This window comes from Nothoprocta perdicaria, unplaced genomic scaffold (genome assembly GCF_003342845.1).
Source record: "Nothoprocta perdicaria isolate Ctin4 unplaced genomic scaffold, notPer1 scaffold_24, whole genome shotgun sequence".
Lineage (NCBI taxonomy): Eukaryota > Metazoa > Chordata > Aves > Tinamiformes > Tinamidae > Nothoprocta > Nothoprocta perdicaria.
The window spans coordinates 1,787,990-1,795,223 of record NW_020455466.1 but is presented as its reverse complement, the minus strand read 5'-3'; the positions used below and the strand labels follow the sequence as shown (position 1 = coordinate 1,795,223).

Genomic DNA, 7,234 nt, shown 5'->3' with positions numbered 1-7,234 from the left:
GGTTTAACCAACAGAACCTGTCATTTACCGTATATTTGCACTGTACAGACTTGAGACAGAACTCAAATTTTTATGCATGTTGATAAAGGTGTTGCTGGCTGAGCACATCTTTGAAAGCAAAAGCCTCCTTGTATGCAAATAGGACGCAAAGCGGACTGTCCTATGCACAAAGTCATTATAGTGGCTCCATTGTTATTGCAGGTGGTCATGTCTTGCACAGCTAAAATATCTACAAGAAAGACCTATATGCATACGAAGTTTATGGTCTTTGGACAATATATTAATTCTGTAAAAAGTGGACAGATCCCTTTCATCTGGCTAAGTTTGGGGGATTTTCTGAGTGAGGTGCTTGGATTTTCTTTTGCTTTAAATGCCTTTAAAGAGTAAAAAAATAGAAAATAAAATAAAGCTCAGATATTTTAAATGTCTTGGATCTGAGCTATTTTCTTAGCTGAATATTTTGGTCTTTTTTCATCAGAATATAATATAATATTTTTATTGAAATTGAAATATTGAACTATTTTTACGAAAAATAGTAATTTTTCATAAAGCTATATGYATGAACAGAAATGTGAGCAATGGAGAAGATCAGACTCCCGTGAAAGAATAATGTCATGCATTGAAGAGCGCATGGAATATCACAGCTAAAATCTGCTCTCTTTTAGCATGGATTACATTTTTTTATATTAGAGGAAACTTCCTGCTGTACTGCACAATGATTTGAGGGAGTCCTGCACCCCTTGACTGAATGAATATATCCTTGCCCTTTTCCCTGAGGTCCTGGAAAGAGACCCCATGRAAGCCTTGAGAGCTTTTGGGAAGCATGGTGGGTTCCTATTTAGCTAYCACCAGTATAAATCTGCCAGTGACTGGATGATGTATCACGGATTTATTGTTTTATTTGCCAAGCATATCATAAAAATCTGCCTCAGCTTGGTAAGTACTAATCCTAAGTATCATKTACACTGCTCATAGTAAGAGAAATCAGCATTAATACTATGAGCACTTTATTACCAATGGAATCATTCTTAGCTTCTCAAAAAGTGTTAATTTCTCCCTGTAACAACATTGTGACATAGATTGCATTTTTTTTTTTCATTTTTTTTCCCTTCAACTCAAATAGAAAGCAAAACTTTCATTGCAGGCAATGAAAAGGTTCACATGAATTCAAGTGCATGTGGGTGGAGGTTTAACCTCATCCTTACATTCAGGATTGATAAGCAGCCACTCTCTAATCTATAGTGGTTTATACACAGTTGCAAAACATAAAGCTGACATAAGTCCTCCATGGAAAAGACAGCTRTAGGAAAGGAAATAGGGAGGACCAGACCTTGTCTCCATCACACACTGTATTGGCCCCAGCCCATTTGAAAAAGATCTGGTTTAATCGGCAGCACAGGTTCGCCTTACGAGGGAGATGAGCTTTTATGGGAGACATGGGCTCTGGCAGCAAGGCCAGTAAGCTGTGAGTCTCCTTCTGGCTTCTGGAAAGGGCTTCTGCTCCAGGAATAGCAAAATTGTTCTCCAGATACCACCAATAACAACAGAGCTGAYGTGCTGGCTGTTTGTAAGTTTTTTCTCTCTTACTGAAAAATTAAACACTGGATATAATTCAACACCGTGTACTGTGGCTCTGGTGCTTTAGACACATTATGGGAATGTAAGTGGCTTGGAAAGATGCCATTCATTTCTCCACAGGTAGGTGTCTGTCAGCACCGATGTTACAAAATGTTTTTCCTGGGTYGATATTGGAATTTAGAGGTTTGCACACTGAAATTTGTCATGCTGAGTGCTAACCAGAGAGATTTTGACAGACACCTAGAAATGAATGGTCTTAATAATAAAAGTAACATGAAAATGTACTAAAGCTTCACAGATTACGGAGCAGCCTGTTGAATTATGAAGTTCCTGTTTGCGTGCGATGCCTCCAACAGGGCAAGCATGAGGATGTGGTGGTGGGTCTGCAGTTGAACCCTGCCAGCCGCCTGGTTGGCAGCACTGTGACATCTGGTGACTGTGAAGCACAGCATGTCACACTGCTGATGGGATACTTCTGTCCTCTGCATGCTCTGTTTTCATAAAACTAGCCAAAAATTGAGATTTTGAATTGGGTTGAAATTGGTCTGGGAGTTAGGGGTATGTGAGAAAGACTGAAGTCATACCAGATAGCTCATTCCATAAACTTCACTTCTGTAGGATCTCACATTCAAAAATACTGCTCTGAATTCCATAGTACATATTATGTATGTCCATACGTCTACCTTAAGGCATGTGCCTAAGTATAACTTAAACTTAAACTTCCAGAGGGACCTGGACAGGCTGGAGAATTGGGCAGAGAGGAACCTCMTGAGGTTCAACAAGGACAAGTGCAGGGTCCTGCACCTGGGGAGGAATAACCCCAGGCATCAGTACAGATTAGGGGTCAACCTGCTGGAAAGCACCTCCACGGAGAGGGACCTGGGAGTCCTGGTTGACACCAAGTTAACCATGAGTGAGCAGTGTGCCCTCGTGGCCAAGAAGGCCAATGGGATCCTGGCCTGCATCAGGAGGAGTGTTGCCAGCAGGTCAAGGGAGGTGATTCTGCCCCTCTACTCAGCTCTGGTGAGGCCGCACCTGGAGTACTGTGTKCAGTTCTGGGCACCCCAGTAYAGGAAGGACGTGGAGCTTCTGGAGAGGGTCCAGAGAAGGGCAACCAGGATGATTAAGGGAATGGAACATCTCTCGTATGAAGAGAGGCTGAGTGAGCTGGGCCTGTTTTCTCTGGAGAAGAGAAGGCTCAGAGGGGATATGATTAATATGTATAAGTTCAGGAAGGGAGAATGCAGGGAGGAAGGGGACAGGCTGTTTTCACTGGTGGCCAGTGACAGGATGAGGGGTAATGGCCACAAGCTGAAGCATAAGAAGTTCCGTCTCCAGGTGAGGAGGAACTTCTTTACTGTGAGGGTGACAGAGCAGTGGAACAGGCTGCCCAGGGAGGTTGTGGAGTCTCCTACTCTGGAGGTCTTCAAAACCCGCCTGGATGCCGCCCTGTGCCACATGCTCTAGGTGTGCCTGCYTGAGCAGRAAGGTTGGACTAGATGATCTSTAGAGGTCCCTTCCAACCTTAAATATTCTGTGAATTCTGTGAATTCTGTAAACAGTTTGAAAATTTGTTGGTGGATTTCTATATGTATTGGGAAAGATCATATATAATATACCCATAAACTATTTTCATATCTACATATAGATACACAAATACAGCACACTACAGATATACAGATATATACAGTATATAGATTTTCCAGAAAGAAAAATCCCACTAATATTTTCTGCTGCCCMAAAAATTCCCAAAGTATATCCTTAACAAAAATAATTGCTTGTTGTTTCTGAGTCTCTTTTGCCAGGCCAGAACTAGTAGATATCCATTACTTTGTGGAGATATAGAAAAAGTAATTCTCAAGAACATTTTAACCAGCAGAATCTTTGCTGAGCAGCCATCCAAAGAACAAAAGTAAAATTCAGACCTTGGCCAGTAAATCAGCAAATCTGAGGAATTTCCAGGCAGAGTTTCCAAAGAACCCTTTCCCACATGTCCTCCAGGCTTCCTCTGCCATGCCTCCTTGGAACTCATCTATCATACAAAGTGCAAGGCCAGACTGTCAAACAACTGTCTCTGCTAAACTCTSCAAGCTAGAGAGGAGTGATTGTTCACAATGTCCAGCCTGCAGCTGGATATTCTGTAATAATCTGCTTATATACTAATATAAAAGGAGATCCATTGTAAAATATGCTAAAAGTTATTGTTACAACATAATTATTTTTAAAAAGTTTATCTTTTCTGGATTTTGCATTCCAGCAAATTAGCAATATAGCAGTCCTTGAGAATGACTGGTTTATTTGTAATTTTAACCTTTTTTTTTTCCCAAATATTTYCAGGCTAATTATGGTTGGAATGTTTTTTATAAAACCTTATATTCACTCCTCGCTTTCAAATACATACCATGTTGCTCTTCACAAACTGTTTTGCTAGGTGTTACTGGTGAGTTAAATGCAGCGTATCCATTGCATTGCTGTATCAGGGTGCAAGGATTCCTGGTAAAATACCTGCAAACACATCCTTAAGCACTGTAGTCYGTTAATTGCATTAGAATGGAAACAGAATAGTCTCCAAACTGTGCTTGTTTATTTTTAAATGCCCGTATTTTAGTAGCAGTTATTAGATCTCTGGCCCTCATCTAAATTCTAGCAATATTTCATTAGTGCTTTTATTTATTTATTTACTTTTACAGAGCAAGGATACATGGTTAGGCTTCAGGACCCCAAGCTTTATTTTATGTAAGGTTCTTAAAGGCAGCTGAATCCAAGGAAAAATATACTAGTAAGTAGAAGGYGCCAACTGTGACAAGTTTTTTGCTTGGATATTTTCTGTTCAGATCTGTTTTTCTTTTCATGCAGAATTCCAATAAGCTTGTTTGATCAATGCCATCTGCAGGCTTTCCGAAGACAGTAATTTTGTTCTTTGGGGTCTTGATTCTTCCAAAATCCGTTTTCTACTTTACACAATGAGTTTGGTTGCATTGACTTTGATGGGAGTACCTGCCAGTCAAAGAGGTAAGTTTGCTCATGAGTCTTCTAGAATAGTGTTTCATTATTTAAAATATATTGCGAAATATAAATATTCTAAATAACCAGCAAAAAAGGTTTACAGGTATGCAAACTATTTCTCAGAATAATGCAAATAATAGAATCCTGCAATTGGATCCATTTAAAAAAAAAAAAAAAAGCTATTTGCCATAGAGAGCTCCAGCACTTAAAGCAGAATGCTAGGTAAATATATATTCAATAGCAAGAATGGAGTGGCAATGAAAAAAAAGTCTCTATCTGCTGTCCTAACAAATGCATTAGGAAGATGCAATTTGCCATACATGTTGTATATTGACCAACAAGAAATCTGCCTGCTTCGTATCTCTCATCTTCTGTTGAAATATATTTGACATTAAAATTATAACTTAATAAAAATATATAAAATTATTAAAAATATTGTCAAGAGCATCTTGTTGCACACAAAATTGGGGAAAGAAAATGAATGACATATATCTCTGGGGCAGCAAATTCCAAATTTCTTCAAAACATAAATGGGAGCTTCTCTTGTATGGTATAGATACCAGACAAATTTCTTGCCTCTTTCTTCCAGTAAACCTGTGCAATGGGACTGGTGGTTGCAAATTTGAGATGCAGTTCAACTCTTCCCACATTTTAGGTTGATGCAAATATGGGCATTCTATTCTTTTTACCTGAGGAGGGATTGTGTGCTCTAAACCTTGCCTATTTTTTCAGCTCTTTTACTTAGTCTAATAAAAGGCAGTATCTCTCTCTACAAACCTGGTCTTGCTTATGTCTTTAGACCATCATAGCTGCAGGAACTCTACTTATAAAACATAATGCATCTAAAAAATAACACGTCCATTAGAAGGCAGACATAATTTTCTTATAAAGCTGAAGTGAAATGTCAACATTTTTATAATTCATGAGCAAAAGCAGGAGGCAGAAATGCTGGTGGTCTGATCCCTAATTGTTTTAAAAGGCAGTAAAGACAGATTGTTTCTTTTAAGATGTTGCAGTGGCTTTTTTTCCCTAACTCATAGAGGTAATTTCTCATAGCACTGCTCATAGTTCTGTATGAATCTGATTCCTTGAAAGGGTCCTTATAAGGCTTCGTACCTCCAGAACAGCCTTCTCTTGGTACCTATTTCTTCTTGGAAGAATCTCTTTCATCATGTCATGCAAAAAAAAAGGTTAAAGTCAATTCCTCTTTTCTTCTTAACACTCTCAGCCATTATGTCTGGGAAGACCAAGGCACATATAAAGTGAGTACTGGTAGTATTAAAAATTATGAATATTTTCTCTGTAATATTAATTTCATTAACATCATTAATTTATATTAATTAATGAATAATTATATGTTAAATATATATTTGTTGCATAATATTATTTACATTAATATTGCAGTGTTAGAAGAAACATCAGATACCCAGCAAGGAGAGTTAGATGCATAACCTTTGAAAACAGTGGATCACTGGGAGGTAAAGAAAGAAGGCCAAGTTTTTTAGCCATTTGCAGCTGTTATGTAAGCCCCATGACCAGAAATTTAGAAGAGAGCTTTTATTAAGCTTGTATCTGAAATGAAATGAAGCTTATGGAATAAACAGATGACCAACATGACACAGAAAGATATGATTGGAAGCAACTATTTCTGCTACAAAAGCTATTTCTGGGAGAATGACCTACTAAAAGGTCACTCTTAAGTTCCTTTAAAATAGAAGTTTCTTTGTTTAACATAGCCTTTGCAGGGAAGGCAAAAGCAATTCAGTGTTTCTGGTCAGTGATGGAAGTATTAGGATGTAGGTGGAGGATGTTTCTTTGAGAAACAAAATTCCATGAAAACAGAAACAGAGATGGACTGAAGGTGTTGGGAACAGGTCAGAAGAGACACTATTTTCCAAAACACTTCCTGGTTTGGAGGCAGTGGATCTAAACCAGGCTATTGGGGTTGTCATGTCCAGACTCTCTGGGTCATAATTTTATGCTCTATTTGAAGCACTGAGATTAACCGGGGGGTAGAATTTTAGTCTGGGTTGGTTAATGAACATCAGGAGTGAACATTAAATCAAGTCTATCGTTAGCCTTCTTTGAGAAGGGATTTGGGTCAAATCACCTCCAAAGGTCCCATCCAACCAAAAATCATTTTGTGATGCTTAATATGATCTTATGCTATAGTGCCTTCTGCCATACCAGTGAGTTAAACATTTCCAAGTTACAAACATTCTGTGTCATGAGGGATTTCCTTGCTTCTGCAGCCTATGGGATACAGCCCATAGCCTTGAGCACTAGTTCCATCAAACCCTGATTTGCTATTTCATTGTACATGCTCCCTGTTACAGAGTGCTTTTTAAGTCTAGCAATTCAATTTGTTTCTGCTGCTTCTCATCTCCACTTTTCTCTTATTACATATATATATATATATATATATATATATATAAAATGAGCACCACTTGCAGTTCTTCACTGCTAACATCCTCTGCACATAGACATCTATCTGCCAGTTACATCCTTTCTCTTTAAAAGCCTAATTGTTGTCTTTCGAAAGCTAATATTAAGCTTCATTTCTTTCTTTCAGGACTTGGAAGGACTTATAAATCATCATAATGACAGCTAGTAAAGACTAAATAAAACCATTATCAACCTGATGTAAATA

General features: G+C 38.4%; 1 long non-coding RNA gene across 1 annotated transcript; it reads left to right on the top strand.

Annotated features, from left to right (window-relative positions):
* Positions 1–1,507: 1,507 nt before the first annotated feature.
* LOC112947607 lies at positions 1,508–4,574 on the top strand. Its single transcript, XR_003249446.1, has 2 exons — positions 1,508–1,567; positions 4,435–4,574. It is a non-coding gene; the product is annotated as an uncharacterized LOC112947607 (long non-coding RNA).
* Positions 4,575–7,234: the final 2,660 nt, after the last annotated feature.